The sequence below is a fragment of the Diadema setosum genome, chromosome 7 (genome assembly GCF_964275005.1).
Source record: "Diadema setosum chromosome 7, eeDiaSeto1, whole genome shotgun sequence".
Lineage (NCBI taxonomy): Eukaryota > Metazoa > Echinodermata > Echinoidea > Diadematoida > Diadematidae > Diadema > Diadema setosum.
In genome coordinates this window covers 25,772,656-25,791,133 of record NC_092691.1, presented here as the reverse complement: position 1 = coordinate 25,791,133, position 18,478 = coordinate 25,772,656, and the positions used below count along the sequence as shown (strand labels likewise).

At 37.6% G+C, this 18,478-nt stretch overlaps 1 long non-coding RNA gene across 1 annotated transcript; it reads left to right on the top strand.

Annotated features, from left to right (window-relative positions):
* Positions 1-529: 529 nt before the first annotated feature.
* LOC140231264 (uncharacterized) lies at positions 530-5,897 on the top strand. The gene is made up of 5 exons (XR_011901427.1): positions 530-595; positions 2,461-2,645; positions 3,352-3,464; positions 4,637-4,764; positions 5,556-5,897. It is a non-coding gene; the product is annotated as an uncharacterized lncRNA (long non-coding RNA).
* Positions 5,898-18,478: the final 12,581 nt, after the last annotated feature.

The following is an 18,478-nucleotide window of genomic DNA, read 5'->3' as shown; positions in this document are numbered from 1 at the left end:
ATATATATATATATATATATATATATAATACGTGATAAGTAATAAGATAAGTTTATGTTTTACGGCCTTTCTTCACGTGACTCTTCACGTGACGAGGTAAAACATTTAGTTGATGAAATGAATTTTACGTCAAGGCTTTTAGATCACGTTTTAATCCATCACCGTGGATCCTGGAAGTTCCATCACTATGGTCGTTGTGACGTCATCAGAGGGACACATGTCCTTAAACTGGGGTCCGTTTCATGAAGCTATCACATAAAAGCTATCACATAAATCTTAAAATGGCCAAGCCGCTCCTAAGCTAGGAGAGACTTTCACAGAGAAGTAAAAACCATTTCACGAAGTCTCTCCTAAGCTATGAGAGACTTTAATTTTTTCAATCGTCATGTTCGAGGGTAATACTAATTAACATATCATTAGCATATCATTAACGTATTCTCCCTATTGTGTTACATGCGGTGAGCACTCGCTACATCTATAGACATAGCACGTATACACACAGTGTATACAGCGCAGAGGTAACAGATCTACGACGGAGGCAAGATCCTGAAGGCTAAGTTGCATTCTACACCGCGACCAGTACATATTTCTATTAGTGAGTATATTTAAAGCTGTCTACAATTAAAAAGTAATGCATGTGGATTCATAATGTGATATTATTTGGATATATTTTTGTTCGAATCTTCTACAATTCTCCAAGGGCTAGCTAGATGTAGATCTAATCTTACCGGTAGTAGCGTTATCACAATAGTCCCACGTAGGCACATCGCCGTTTGTTTGAATGACCAAATGGCCAGCTGAGTTAGGTAGTTTGTTAATGTTAGCATGGTAGGGTCTAGGGCTACTACAACTTCTACAAGTAATAGTGAAATGTTTGTGGGTTGATTTTTAGCGTGCAGATATTTCATGAGAGCAATTGCCCGATTTGTTCATGTGTGGGTGAATAGCAGGTAACTTAAGGCGTGAATAGTGAAGGGATCGAAGAAGAAACCGGAAATTTCATAAGTAAAGAATTGGTCTGCATTTTATTATTAATATTATATTTTTGAAGACGTGTCTAACATTGAATAATTACACTGTCACTAGCTGTGTGGATAGTATTCAGAAGTGATACAAATTTTCTGTTTTGTGTCAAATCGACAGGAAAGATCTGGGGGTTTTTTTTTCAGTCTAGAAAATCTCAGGTTATTTCGTCCAACAGAATTATGGGCCTAGCCTAAGCCTAATGTTTTTTAGTTTAGGCCCTAACGTGAACTTATAGCGTTAGCATTTACACTACAGAGAACCAGCTGTACGTTACCTGTGTCATTGTTACGTTTACAAGTCCTAATGTTACTATCTAACGTTACTAATATAGGTCTACAACAAAAACTTGTAAAATACTAGGGGTTAGGGGTTATAACTGCGACCAGCCCGAACGCGAAGCACTGTGTACTGGTACAACTAACAGGGAGTGCCCTGGGGTTAGGGCTGGTAGTACTATCTGGAGAGTCCGACAGTGGTTAGACTAACTAGATCAAGTACGGTAGTAATAGTAGGGCCTAGTAGTAGTATGTAGATCCAGGTCTACACAGAATATGAATTGGAAACCATGGTTCAGATCTTGGTTCAGACTTGAAAGCTATCTTCAACAATTCTAAGTGCATACTGCACTGTAATCGCAATGCATGTGTCACAATAAGATAGAGAATGATGTTTACCTAAATTCATTGGCATGGAACCTCTAGAATTCTACTGCTATACTACCAGATGTCTATAGATCTAGAATCCAGTGGTATAGTGATCCTGAGTAGCACCTACTGACCTAGATACTACTTAACCAGTGTATACCAAAAGTATAACCAGACTAGACCCTTTGCCTTGATATTCTCAAACATATTATCATTAACATAAGTAGGCCTATCACTCATCAATAAGGAAGTTAATAGGTCTTCTTAATAGTGCTATCTATCTAGGCAGTTAGTAGATTCTATAGGTCCATACTCCGATGCTAATTCCGCTTACACAACTTCTTTTAGCAATTTAACTGATGATGATGACATGACAACAGTTGATGATCAGAGTCAGACTGTGGCTGCATCTCAGGCTGTAACTGTTATCAACCCGAATGTGAAGCCACAGTACAGCTGGACCTACCAGATCTTAGGTAGATGTAGACCTTGCAACATGGATGCCTAGCGACAAGATCTAGAACCTCAAGAAGTCATAATACCCTAAACTATAGGCTTACACATGTTGAATTGAGACAACTCAAATACTAGTAGTATGTCTTTTAATCATCCCCCCCAAAAAAAAAAATAATAATATAAGATCCTTTATATATTTAAACTGCAAAAACATGTGAACTGATTTCAAATTTCATGCAGATTCTAGATATTGTGTGTAAAATCTTGTATAATCAAACAACAGTTTGAAAACACATTTTCTATTTTGTATTCACATTTTTAATTATAATGTTAGATATGGAACATCAGTCAGACTGCTACAATCAGACTTCTTCATCTAATAAAGCCCAGAGTCAGTTGCTGAACTTCACTGAACACAGAACCAAACTGCTGAACTTCCATCTTCTCCACAGCTAGACTGCTACTGAACTTCGTCGAGACTTACGATGTATCTACCAGCATGGTCACCTTCAACAGAATGCAAGTATTTTAGCTTATAATACTATTTTAGCAGACAACATATCTGTATATATTCAAATACTACAATTGCAACATTATTTACATTTGGACATCAAATTGTCTCTGGATTTTTAGTTGAATAGTGTTAGACAGGAAATATTGAAAACAATGTTTGCTGTAATGTCCATCTTGGTAATTGAAAACAAACATTGTTATCCAGTGAATAGTGACCCTTCTAGAAACAACTGTTTTTTGCATTTTTTATTTCACTATCTGTAGAATATTACATACTGATCCAATTGAAAAGAGATAATTCATGGAAGGGGGGGGGGGTACCTGCATGTCTACATGTATCAAGCTCCTGAAACAAACTTTAGCAGTCACGTTATCTTAATAATGTAGGCCCTACTATGATTGTTTATTTACCCTCTCCCTTTTCTAGTATCAAAACCACCTTATGCTCTTACAATGTTTGAAACAAGAATATTCGACATAGCTAATCATTTTAAACTGTGAAAAGTCCTATTTATAGCTTATGGATCAGTAGATACTAGTGAATTCATTCTTTCAAAATCAATGGTAGGGCTTTTCAATTTGATTGCTATAGCTTGTTATAGCAAAGGCAAAGCAACCATCTCTAACATACTTTCTAATGTCCCATGTCCTGCACTATTGTTTTGTTTGTAAGATATTAACTGTTCTTGTATATTGAATAAACTCCAAACAGCCAAGGACCAGACAACATGTGAACTTCATCCACTTCAGAGTTAAGGACTGGGGGCAAGATGCAAATGGAAAAGTCAAGTGACAGTGTCATGGATATTCCACCATCTTCATTTGGTGTGTTAAATGATTATTTTTAGCTATTGAAGCAAGTTGAGAAATCATGTTATCTTGATCATCTACAGTTGGCAGCAAAATTATTCAGCCCCTCTCTTGCATGTTGGACACTCTGGCATAATGAATTACATTATAACTGAGATCATTTCTAAATCATACAAGTGGTGATCAGATAGTTTGCTACAAGTAAATAACAGATCAGTAGCCTTTGATTTGCATATAGTTACAAACTTTGATCATTCATGTATAAAGAGATATGGTCCAATGAGCACATTTATGGTCATTTTCAGTCCTTTCAGTGATCACTGAAATGCTTCGTTGAATATGGTTTGTTCACTCAATGTTTTGATAGGTGACACAATATGATGGAATTTGATGTAGGATTCTTAATATTTCAATTGGCATTTTTCGTTGTACAAAAATATCTAAATGAACTCATTTCTAGTGAAAGTTGCCACCATAGAGTTTGTACAGAAGTTTAGCCGTGATATTAATAATTCAAAGTTTAAGTCATGTCAAAATGAATATAACCCAATGAAATGCTAAGAGTTGTGCATAGAATGGCAAGATACTATTTAAAATTCCATAAAAACAAAAGAAATTAATCGTTATCATCAGACCATAACACGTCATGCTTCAGTGATCACAGAAAGGTCTGAAATGACCATAATGTGCTCACTGGACCTTATCTCTTCATGCATGAATGATCAAAGTTTCTAACTATATGCAAATCAAAGACTATTGATCAGGTAGGCATTTGTCATAAACTATCTGTTCACCACTTGTATATGATTTAGTAATTGTAATGTTATTTATTTTGCTATAGTGTCCATAATGCAAGGGGGGGTGAATAATTCTGCTGCCAACTGAATAAAGTGAATGCTTATTATTAATTTACCCTCTCATTCATTACTAAAATTACCTCATACTCTTACAATTTGCTAACAGGGGCTCATTACATAGTGATTCAAACTTTGAAAACTGGCAATTACAACTTGTTGTTCACATAATATATCTTACAAAATTGATAATCATTAATGAACATTTTGTTATTATTGCTTGTTTTAATAAAGATGTACACTCATCTCAAATATTTTCCAACTATCCCATTTGTGCATCCGATGTTTCTGTTTGTATGGTATTTAACTGTTCTTAAATTTGCACACCCAAAGGCCTGAAGAGAGCTGAACCTCACCAAGCCTTGGGACAGACAACTGCAGCTGAACTTCACCCAGGTCAGAGTCAGACTACAATTGGACTACAAACTGTATAGCAGCATCTTATCTACGACAGAACACAGGTATGCTTTTCTCAAATTAAACTTAAAAGTATAAAGATTTTACAAAATAAACAACTTGAATAACAGTTGAAAAAGGGCAACCTCTGTTGATGACATATCAGTTACAGGTAATTCGGTCTTTCTTATTTTAGCAATTATTGTAGACTTGGTGGACAAACAATGTCACCTCTATATGTGAACTGTTCCATACGAGAAATGAAGAAATTAGTGCATTTATACACCCCAGTTGGGAGTTGATTTAATGTTTATGTCTATATCAGCCACAATTGGGAATTCAGTACGGCTTACATTAGTTGATTAACGCACTGACATAGCAATGCAGCTGATTTATTGCATAACCCATTGAATCATCTTTCTGTTTATTTTGGAACCCCCAGTTTGCCTGACATAAGTTACAATCCTTTTTAAAAAGTCATAAATGTATAACGTTCTGTCAGACCAGTGTTTAAAGTCACAATCACATTCTCATTTTGAGTCTGTGTCACACCTTTTTTGTTATCAGGAAGAATCTGCTACACTAATTCTTGTGTATGACATCCCAGACGATTTTCTTAGTTTTTTTTCGTAGATGCTGTTAAACTGTTTCTAATATACTGTATAAGAAATTGCTGAAAAGTAGTTCTGTGTAATGATATGTGTGCCAGTCGTGTGTGTATTCATTCAACTGTAAGCCCACATATTTAACACGCTGTATAATGTCAGGCAGAGGGGATGAATGGCGTGTCATAAAATTTCAGTATGTAACCAATATTTGTTTTTCCATATTTGTATTTCTTTTTTCTTTCATATAGATTCTCAAGGCATGGAGCTTGCCGAGGGTGATGCAGACAGGTTGAATGCAACATATGATAGTTTTTACGGCTGTAAATATATATATATATATATGAATTTAATCTTTCAAAATCAATGTATATACAGTGAAACCCCGTTATAACGAGGTCTGTGGGACCGCCAATATTGCCTCGTTATAACTGGTTCCTCGTTATAACCGTACGCACTAAAAACAAAGAAAACATAAGCATGGAGTCACATATACCAAGCAATCAAACTTATGAGCAGTCTTTGTGTTGTTATTACACAAGTAAATGGATCATTATTATTGAGAAAGGATAAAAAGGAATCATTTGTGAGTTGATACCAAAAGAATTAAAAAAAAAAAGAAGGGGTTGAAAACGCGTTCTTTGTTTTTCTTCTGAAAAATCTCTTCGCGTGTGTTGTGCATGCCTTCTCGAAAAGTGCACGGCAGGGTTGAATTCGTAATCCTTTCTACACGTATCTCTTCCTCGTGTATTGAACCATTCTGAAAGAATGAAAATATCATTTGTGAAACACAGTATAAAATTTTAATAAACAAAATCACATTGTATTAAAAACATTTGTTACTTTTTTTCTGAACATGGGTGCAAGCAGAGTAACATGCATTATTAAACTTATTTTACGCTGAGTGCACCCAGCGGGATCGCGATGATTACATTATTAATTATTTAGGCTGTATTCCATGATGTTTGCACCAGCAGGGGTTGAAAATGCATTTTGTATTTTTCTCCCCAAAATCTCTTCGCATTTTGTACATGTGTCCTTGAAAGGTACACGACATGGTTGAATTCGCGATCCTTTTTACGACTATCTCTTCCTCATTATAACGGACCATTCTGAAAGAATGAAATTATTCATTTGTATAATACAGTGTGAAATAATATGAACATCACGATGATTTCATTAATTATTTCGGCTGTAATCTTTTACGTAGTATACACATCAATGTTTCACAACCAGCAAAACAACTGGAAGTCGGAACTAACATGGAAAGGATTATGATTTTGCAGAGGTTGTGCTTTTCTAATATACAAATAGGTTAGGAGAGTCCATCTGAATTGAGTTGTACATCATTTTAAATCTTAGAGTCTGCTCTTTCAGAAAGAGGATTGAGCTTTTAACTTTTTGGAAGATACTAAGAAACCACTAATGAAGTGCTACAGAGCATACCATTCTCAGAGGAATTCAAAGTTCATTTGATGAAAATCGATTTTGAAATGGCTGAGACATCCGAAAACAAAGTAAAACAAAGTAAAAGCGATTCTAATGAAAGGTTGGTTCCACCTTTTATTAGGAATCGCTTTATTTTGCATATTTCAGCCATTTCAAAACCAATTTCATCAAGTAAACATTGAATTCTTCTTGGAATTATGTGCCCTTTCATATTTCAGAAGAGGTTTCTCATTATATCACACACACAAAAAAAATCTGAAACCAGGTCTCAACCAAAACTACACCATCTCTTTAACCAGAAATCCATGTTTGGTGACTTTTTCTGACTTTTTGGGGGTTTTGTGATGCAGAGTCACAATTGCAGTGTTAGATATGAAGCTACAATCAGACTATTGCAGTTTGACTGCTGAACTTCACTCAGAGTTTTGTCATAGATGAGTCCATTGGTGATGGCATAAGTGCTTTGCCAGGCACTAACAAAACCAGAAATGAGACAAATCCCCCTTAGAAGAAAAGAGAAACAAATGCATTGCAAAACAAAACAGAACAGCTAAGCATGCAAAAAAGTCGGTGAAAAGCAAACGGGTGAATCGAAGCACACTAAAAAAAAAAAAATAAATAAATAAAAAAAAGATTAAAAAAAAAACCGAAAAGAAGATTTATAGTAAAGTGGAAGAAACCATTTTAAAATGGACAAATGCAAATCTCTGTCAGCGCATAACAGTCTGATTTCTGATTGCTTTGATGAATAAAAGCTATTGTGTAGCAGACAAGGTCATTATTATTAGTACTATTATCATAATTAGTATTCTGATGTAGGGAACCTCAGAGTGCAAAAACAGTGGATTGCAACACATATCATTGTATGCTTACCAAATATTTGCAATGATAGAATTGCTTGAAGTTCAGCTGCTTTCACAATTTGATTAATAAACCATGAAAATATTTCAAATGATTATGAAAGATGTGTTATGAGGTATAAGTGATCCAAACATAAATACATCAGCGAACGTTGCAGTGCATTATTTTTGTTATTGTTTCCAGGCGTGTGACGGCAAACTTTATGTAACCAAGTTAGAAAATTATATCTGTGCGGGCAATTATAATTTGATCAAAAAGATATAATTAAGAATAACTTATTATGTAGAAATGAAGTAGAGTGTAATACCAGAAAATACTGTGAGTGATAATAATTTCACAAAGACTCTTACCAGTATCATCATTGTGGTTATGATAATTGTGCTGTGATTATGACGATATTGAATAATGAAATACATGTTTTCAAGATCAGATTTTCCAATGAATCAGGCAACCAGAATATGAAAATTTGACAGCAACAACTGTTTCAATAGTTTCTGCAGTTACATAATCTGTCACATGACATGTAGTTAAATTGTGTAGAACTAATATTAACCCTAAAAGCCCAAGGGGGGGGGCACATTGTGCCCCCCTACAAGATTTTCATTCGCCACTCCTTCGCCCTTTATCCAATTTTAACCAAATTTGGTGACTTTTCCTAAAATCTTATTCCGAACGTTTTGATATATAATTTAGCTATATTTGATATTGCTGGTTGCCATGGCAACCATAAACTGACAACCATCTCAGTCAGATTTTGGCGTATTTTTCTATTCCAATTCAAATTTACAATATTATAATGTATGAAATGGGCGTTTCTTGGCTGAAATTTGCTGAAGAAGCAGAATGTGAAGTAATTATGGCCTTGAAATGTTTTTCCTATTATTTCCTTTGCTTTTCTGTGCCAACAGCATAAAACAATAGATATAATAGAGATGCTTGAAAATAACAGTATTTTCCAAAGATTGACGTTCTATTTTGTGTCATTTTGATTCCTTCACCCAAGTTATACCTCTAATATCATTTGTTTATCACATTATCAATCTGCAAACTTAAAATTCCAATATTATGGGAATATGAAATATGATTACTATGCATGTACCTATCCCAAACAATACATCATAGGTCTCATAATGTATTTCTTTATTTTGTTATGAATAGCGCCCCCATGTGGTGACCTTGAGAAATTTCAACCATAACAAATAATCAGCTTTGACTTGCACATCATTTGTGGCAAATATGAAAAATATTGGTCTATGATAAGACATATATACTGGGGATAAAGAAATTATACAAAAAAAAAGTATGGTGAAGTAAGTAATCAAAGCGCTGATGACCTGCAGCGAAGTGAACGACACAAATTTGTAAAGTTATGCGCATGATTCTATATAGAAGCCAAGAATATCAGCCAGCTTTTTAGCATTCCATTTTAGTTCAACTCGAAAAACAGAAAAACAGAAAATTATTTCTAAAACTTTGTTAAAAGTATACAAAGTTATTTATTCTTGGTAATGTGCAGTTGAGTATTTTACCATAGTTGCTGTAAATGTAAATGTCCTTTATCATTATTATTATTACTATTACTGTAAAGTGGTATGGGTACTGGCGGAAAGCTGGAATATAGTAGCTTTCATGCCAAGACATGTAACATAAGTTAATGGAGCAACTTGCCCACTTTAGTGTACATAGAGTTTGTAGAACCAGAAAGCTGGAATCTATTCATTACCAAGATACAATAGCTGCTTGATACACAGTGTATTATAGTGCCACCACGCAACCTAAAGGTTGAATGAGTTTATGAAACAAAAGAGGTACAGCCACCCTACTTGAATAGTGGATTTAGTGGCAATGACTGGACAGTGGCAATGACTGGACAGTGACTTAGAGATAGAAAACCACATAAAAGTGGCTGGTATTGTTCTATGTTACTTTGAAGTTTGCCACCTTGTGATGCCGTACAAAGAACCAGAGTACAGCATGCATGTAGAATGCTTTGTATTAAGTTTCTTTCTCAATCTCCCTCTCTCCCTCTCCTATCTCTCCCTCTGCCTCTTTGTCTCTCTCTCTCTCTCCCTTACCATTCATGGTCAGTTTTTGTATGAAGTTTTTGTATAAAGTTTCTTTGAGAAGGGTTAGTCAGGAAAGCTTGGGTATGCTTCAAGAGATGAGTATTATGGGATAGTAGGAGCAGGAGAATGTACATAGTATATATTGGAGTTGATACTTCTGTTCGGAGTCTCTCCCCCAAGCCCTGTGAAGTGGAAGGACGTGTTCCAGTTTCTCCGAGACCAAGCTGCTATACTTAAATGTTTTAGTGGAGAAACTCAACGTTTTGCATTTATACACGAAGTTCCGTCCTGACATAATCAAGTCATGTCCAGTGTACGTCAGTTCAAAACTGATAAGATGTTTTGAATGATATTTTATGGACGCTTTGCTGTACATTCGAAACGATCTGTTATGTTGGTCGGTCTAAGGAGAAGTCAAACGACTACTTAGTGCTTTGTGGACCAGACATGCAGCTTCAAGAATTTGCAGCAAGCCCGAAGTAACCTTCATTTGGACAAGGACCCCCCCCCCCCCCCAACTGTGAGTCAACTCAACGCAGAGATGTCCTCTGGTCATCGTTCGCGGACCCTCTTCACTTCATGAACTGAGCGCTCCAACGAGATTCGCCATCAGTTAGCATGTTAATTCGACCGCGAGGACTGTATCCATGAGCATTTTGCGCGAATATTGAATGGTAGAGACCCAATCCCCTTCACTGAATATCAGAGTGGACTTATATGTGAGTACATTCTTATCTCTGTCATTTGTATATGTATAACTCTTTTTATTTTTCATGGTTCAAAGAGATCAAACTGATTGCTCTGATGCGTGACCTTGAATAAATCTCAACACCAACAAGGTGATTAATGTAATCCAATGTGTACCACATTGTCTTTGTCACTGCTTTGACGCCCACATTTGGTTTGTTTAATGTTTCTGAGAGATATATCCATTTGGATGAAATTATGTATTCGGGGTGAGAATAAGCCATCCTGACAAGTGACTTTATTCTACACACGCACACACTAACACCCCCCTTACATTACTATCATTATCATTATCATCATCATAATCATCATCATTAGGGATATCCATGCAGTTTTGACCTGCGAGTCCATGAGACTTTGTGAGGGTCGGGTGATTTTAAAAGGCTGCATCTGTTTATCTGTTCATTTCCATGAAAACCTAGGAGATAATATTGTCCTGTGTGTAAGTGAGAATAGATGTTCTAAGGTAGTTGCTCATTGTCCGGGGGTGGTTACCTAAAACATAGATGTATACCAAACTTCATATTCATTCCTATTTAACTTACGCGAAGATTGTTTAAACCCATCTTGTCCTCTCGAAAAAAAAATACAAAACAAATACATACAAACAAACAAGTGACCCGGCCTGCTCACCCGAGTATCCCAAGTTCACCTTCCATACATTCTTGCGAACTATTACCCAAAAGAAGATAGAAAACTTGCATGGGAAGCTTTGGGAGACTTCCAGACGAAGGGCATGGCGTCTTTATTATGTGTATATTCTATCAAACTGGCAAAAATACCTATAGTTTGTAGAAAATTTGACGATGCGTTTTTAAAAGATCATAAAAATGTGACCATTATGAGGCCTAAGGTTTACCCCTTGAGCCTTTGGCTTATGTGAGCAAAAAAGTCAAAGGGACTACTTCAAGATCGAAAATGAGCCTCAAGATTAACCGATTCTTTGACAGCAGTTTTTTCTTCTCCATTATATAATATTTCTGATTTGGTAGAAATACGTCCGACGACGAGGGTTTTTGATTCGGCAGTGGGATCTTCCGTGGGTTTCCGTCACATATATAGTGTGTGTGCAGTGTCATCAAGTTCTGTAGGCCTAAGCTAGCTTGGGAATACGCTTGGAAAAATGAAAAGGAACCCTACATTCGCCAAGATATTTCACTGGTTCCAAAATTTTGAATTGGTTTTCAACAGATAGCTACTACACATGGCGATTGTGATGCGACCAAGGCACATACCATTTTGCTACTTTTCACTCTCATAGATGCATACTGTATGTCCACACATCACTTACCGCTAGAACACGCTCCTTGGTGATGACGAAGCACCCAAGAGCTGTCATACCAATCTCTTGTCCGTCCAACCTGGCCAGAAACAAGAGCTGAGTCTATTTGCGGAGCATGGAATACAATCAGTGTGAAAGAAAAGATATAGATAGATAGATGGACAGACAGACAGACAGGGAGACAAACAGATAAACACAGTGAGGGAAAGAAAGGAAAGAACAAGAGACAGATGAATAAAAAAAAAAAAACGTGTGTGCGAGAGAAAAAAGACAAGTGGAAAGCGAGAATTGGTGAATGAAATGAGACTCATCGTTAAGTCGTTTCAACTGCATCATGATTATTGTTTTGAACTATAATTCCAGGAGATATAGTCTCGGGCCGGCCCCGTTTTTTGGTACCTCATTTCGATTTTCGTGCGTTTACATCAAAATGACACGGCCCTTTGCCCACTGTAAACGTGGTTGTGGCTGTATGTGTTCCATCTGAAATTAAACCTGACACGACATTTTGATGAATAATGATTGTCCAATATGTGTAATGTTGTCATAATGTCCTTCAGTGTTCAATGCGAATGGGATAGAATGTATAGAGGATTAAGAACGTACCTGTGTGAAATTCGTGTCGAGCGGGCCTTTCTCTAATTCATGAATATGCCTACGGAGAGCGTGGGCCTGGGGTAAGAAAAAGAAAACAAAACATATAAACTGGTGATATGTTAGACGATGCTCAGGAATATCATGTCGTCGGATGATCTTGTGATCTTGCAGAATGTGAGAAAAATAATGCAGTAATTCGTACATGAATAAAGTTCCGCACTTTTACATGCCTTTTCATGGACTCTGACAGCCGAAAATGAAACAGCTACCAGGGTGAGGAAAGAAATAAGCACCCAGTAACATCCAATTTGCTGAATCTTCTTCTCGTATATGATCTGATAGAGCAGAAATATGATGATGGGAATGTTGGTGAGGTAGTTCACGGCTGCGATGGGCGAGAGAGCGGAGTCGGCGGTTTCTAGGGACCGACAAATGCTGAGATGCCGGCGACGAAACGAGTCCAGCTGATTTACATCGACAGCCATCTCGTGTCTTGCGGGCTCACTGAAGTGTCTGACGAAGTCAGAAGTCAGACGATCGAAGTGACCCGCCAAAATGTCAGAAATGAGCGAGAAGTACCCAATCGATACGATGTGCCCACAGTTGGTGAGGATGATCATGACGCACATGATGGGACAGGCAACAGTGGTACGATCGGTGAGCCATGGAAAGCAGCTGCAACTCCTCAGTACGTTGTCGTCTGGAGGGATGATGAAAATGATATAGACTATGATGAACGAATTGACTCCGACGAATGTTAGGCAGATGAGAACAGCAATCACTGATTTCTGCCAGGATCTCTGCCATGATATCGAGTCATTTCTTGGGCCGGATGCCCCGTGACACGATTCCAGGATTGCGAATACCTCCGTTTCCTTTCCCTTGCGGCACGCGTAAAAGAGAGTGCTGTTGTAGACGGCCACCTGAAAGGTCCAAACAGCAAACACGACCAGATCCGTCACCAAGTCCTGGTCTAATACCGAGAAAGACACGGGGATAGACACCAGGTATCGCAGCGTATTGAACCACACCACGCTCAAGGTGAACACATATACAGTCAGGGCTATGCCGAGGAATCTAGGATGAGATTCCGGTGGACTACTCATTGGAGTGCTGTTATGGTGCAACCCAAGAGCTGTCATCAAGAGTACGAACGGTCCCATAAACTGTTCACGATGTTTTTCACCAGGAGTACGGTTTTGCGCCATGATCTTCCCACGCGTAGGGCAAAGTACCAGCTGAACCCACGGGACCAAAGACTTTTCAAACGCAAATTCAAATTCGAACGAAGTCAGTGGCGAATTGACTCTCACTTATATGTCAAAATACCACTTAATTGTTATCTTGTTATAGGTCAAAATATGTTTTTCAAGAATGCCAGAACATAGTTTCCTGCAAGTCGCAATTCGAATGTCGTATGCAAGAAAAAAATATTTGACCACTGCACCAAAGGCCCTCTCCACATACTAATTAACGGATTATTATGTGGCACAACAAGCTGGCAATTTATCAGAAAAATTTTTCATCCATTCCACTACTACGCTCTGGAGAGATATCCCGAATGCTTGCGCTCCATTTAAGGCAGGCAGTCAATGCAACTTGTTAAATTGGACCGCGTAAAGGAAACCAATAATCCAAAAGCGAGCTGTAAGGGAGGAAAGGCGTAGCTGGATTGGTAATTATGTCAGCACCGATGTATCGACGGAGGCATCAACTTTGATTCCACACATGTCGATTGGTTGAAAACCTGTGAAAGCGGGGATTTGTGATGAAAGCTTTTTCTTTCACTCAAAATTAATCAAGCACATTGTGCCCTGGCAGCAACAAAGCCCTGTTATCCTTCTTTGGCAGGGTTCCCCATTCAATTTCCAATGTTGTATTTCATTCCTCTGGCAAGAGGATTCCTGTGTCATATAGCAATATAATAACATTTGGGAGTATTATGAAGAATTGCAATTAATCGCACCTATTTACTATTTCACTACTTACGCGTGCAGCAATAAAAAAAAAAGAAGTACAATAACACGGAGCTTTTAGTGCCTTTCACTTGAATAGGGGAAAGAATCGTAAACTCGAGGGGATGTAAATTGACATTTAAAATTTGATGTACCTCTGTGACGGTGCTTGATTCATATGAATGTGTCCAAAGCCAGTTATTCTCCCCAGTCAATTAAACTAATGGCACTTTTGCAATAGACAGCAATCGCACCAGCTCTGTGATCTAATATTAACAGAAATGTTATTTCCAAAATTCGGGAAAATGGAGAAATGTACATACACATTTCATCAGAGAGCTTATTTGTTAACAATTGTTGTTTAGTGATATTTTCACGTTGCCACTAGTGATGCAACTTATTAATGATTAAAATCAATCAACCACATTTTCGGTGGCTTCTAGTCCCCTGCAAATAAGGATAAGACTAGAATAAAGTACCTTCCTTTGATTCGGCAGCATAAAACTATATTAGATATCCAAAACAAAGTAAAATAAAGCGATCCTAATAACAGGTTGGTTCCACATTTTTTTAGGATCCCTTTGTTTTGGATATCTCAGCCATTTCAAAACCAATTTTTATCAAATAAACTTTGAAACCATCTTAGAATTACGTGCTCATTTCATTTTATGTTATGATATATATGATAAACAACCTCTTAAAGAGGTTGCTTTTCATCTCAAAAAAAAAAAAATGGAAACCTGGAAGTCAAGTCAAGAGTCATTACAAAGTGTTTTCACTGGAAGATTTGGCTTCTCTATTGATAGGCTATCTTTTTAGAGTTGTTTTCTCTTTCTATTTTCTTTTGGAACAAATAGTGTCATGATTTACACAGTCATTCTGCATTTCAAACACTGTGACAGTTACAAGTTTCCACACGATTTGTTTATTTTCATGTTTTGTTTGTTTCACTTCAATCTCCTTATAAGAGGCATCATAGCACCGAGTCTGCCCTGATTAAAGTCCATAATGATATACATCAAGCACTTGACAAGAAGCAAGCTGTTTTCTTGGTGCTCCTTGATCTGTCAGCAGCTTTCGACACCATTGACAATGATATTCTTATCACAAGGTTTCGTTCAATAGGTGTGAAAGGATCTGCTCTTGCATGGATATCTTCCTATTTGTGTAACCGTTCGCAGGCAGTCAGGATCAATGAGTGTATGTCATCCTCCGCTGAACTTCTGTATGGTGTCCCCCAAGGATCTGTTTTGGGCCCGTCATTCTTCAGCATTTATGCAAGTCCTCTCGCAGAGATCGCAAGGACCCGTGGCATCCATATACATCTTTACGCTGATGACACCCAGCTGTACACCTCATTCAATCCATCTGATCCTTTAAGTGAGGCCTCTACCAGACATAGACTTGAAGCATGTATTGATGATATGAGGGCTTGGATGATACGGAACAAACTCAAACTGAATGATGACAAAAGTGAATTCATGATAATTGCATCAAAACATCTGACTGCAAAGGTCCGTAGTCAATCATTACGAATTGGACGTGTCAATGTATAATCTGTATCAAACTGTAGGAATCTGGGAGTTTATTTTGACCCTGAAATGTCAATGGCCACACACATTACAAACACATGTCGATCTGTATATTTGCAACTACGCAATATTCACAGTATCAGAAAATCCTTATCAAACAAAGTTGCAGCCTCTGTTATTCATTCGTATGTTTTGTCTCGTATTGATTATGGAAATGCATTATTGTTCAAGGCTTCATCTTACCAACTGGCAAAACTACAGCGTGCTCAGAATTCTGCTGCTCGGGTCCTCAGTGGAACATCTCGCTTCTCCAGCATTACCCCAGTTCTAAAAAATCTTCACTGGCTACCAGTATCCAAGAGGATAGAGTTTAAAATTCTTCTTCATACATGGAAAGCAGTACATTCTTCAGCTCCAAAATATTTGCAAAACCTTGTTTCAGAATACGTCCCTGGCAGAAATCTCCGTTCATGTAATAGTAAACAATTAACAGTTAAAAGAACGATCTCGACTCTCGGAGAAAAAGCCTTTGTTTCTGCAGCCCCATCTCTCTGGAACGCTCTTCCACTGAGAATCCGATCAGCACAGACCATTGAAACATTTAAAAAGCTTCTGAAATCACATATGTTTGCATCTTGTTTTGATTGAATTTTCAACGAATTGTTCATTGGGGTATATCTCTATCTATCTCCTTCTTCTTTTTCAACCTTCTTATGTACACGCTACGATGTATGCTATTCTTTTTATAATTACATCCCTCTGCGCCTCAGAATAGGATACTAAATCGAAGGCGCATTACAAATGCTGTACTTATTATTATTATTATTTTGTAACTATTAAATTTTAAAAGCCAAGGACAAATGGATTCAATTTGCCCTGTTGATTGGTGAAAAGATTCGCTGCACTTATAATTCTCTTAAATGCTTCTATTTATATGGCGTTATTTAGACCTTACTGTGCTGTGTTCCCCGATTGACGAGCACGCTACAGTGTTTTCTTCGCTGATTTTCCATGTTTTCGGAGATTAGAATGTGTGGACATATCTATGAATAAATATAGGTTATGACAGATTGTGTTGTTTGAGCACATGAATAAAGATTAGTCTAGTTCCTATTGTGTCAACATTGCCTTCTTGTTAGACGGAGTGGTCTTATACATGTAGGCCTATACTAATCGATCACAAGGTCAAGTTTGGCTCAATTACTAAATGCTGACAAAAATAGCTAGTTGAGTTACGCATACTTCTGCACATTAAAGGGTTAAGCACAGGGGCTGCCGTGCTTGGTTATGCTTTGCAGTCCAGCCGTTATTATTGCCTCATAATTACATGGTCCTGACTTGCACTCCTGAATGGGTTTTATGGAGGGAAAAGTATAAAGTATCTTGTCCTCGAAGGAGCCATGCAGAATTCGAACACATGACATCATTGTCATGTCGGTGAGTTGGCTCAGTCGCCAGCGCGTCTGCCTCACGATCCTTAGGGCCCGGGTTCGAACCTGAGACTGGACTGAGCAATGTTGTGTGTAAACATACCGTCCCCTCTAGCAAGAGGCAAAACACTCTGTCCCTCTGATAGGACATAAAATGGAGGTCCCGTGTATGAGAGAGTCACAACTCATGCACGTAAAAGATCCCGCTTCATTCATTCATCGCAAAGAGCAGGGTGTTTAACCCGGTGAAGTGTTCCCACCTCACATCCAACTGGACCCCATGGAAGACCAGCTTAGTGTAGCTGAATAAGGGCTATCCAGCCATCTTCACAGATGGAAAATGAACAATAATATAATATAATATATTTTTACCCCTTTGTGTGCATTGGCTGTCGATTGACACATAAAACCTCATGGCGCTGTATACACATTGTCCAAAGTCCTGGTACGGAAAGGATTTAAAATCAACAACTCGACTCATTGGTTACAGTACAGTCCGTCAGCTCTGGACCTGCTGTTGCACTCAAAACAAATCTGCATGGCGCTATAGATCGAGTATCACAGGCAGTTGGGGAAGTAATCTAAGAAAGATGTCAACTCACAGTTTCTTCTATACCTAGTGTAGATTACCATTATTAGAACTACTTTCTATTATGATAGAAAAGACAGACTGTGCTGGTATCACCGATAATGACTGCCACAAAACATCATCTTGTATTGCCTGTACATTTCAGATTGTTCATTACAGGTAGTAAGGTAGACTAATTGTCCGTCAGCAATGCCATAGCCGCATAGATTATAATGATGGGAACGGGGAATCTGTTTTTCCTTTGTTACCCCAACAACAGTATATACGACCAGTACCAAACAAAGTTGCAGAGATTTTCGATTGATCAAATTCTAGGAATTGGTCCTGGAATAAGTGATACCAAATCTCAACAGCAGCAAGACCTTTTAAGAACAAAGCCACAAACTACCAGACCAGGTCATTAGTTTGGGAAAGAAAGTGTTAAATGAGAACGAGTTCAGAAGGTTTTAATTCAACAATTTTGTTATAACTATTGTTCATATTTTTATATTCAATAATACTTAACACTGATTATTCTGATTATTTTCTTTTCTAAATTGGTTGTTTCTATCCCTGACTCACATTGAACAAATATTTTGAAGCACTAAAGCTGTTTTTCTTTGTTTCATCTAAAATGATAAATGACACCTTTTAACTATTTCAGGATAGCCAGTGTTACTTATCACC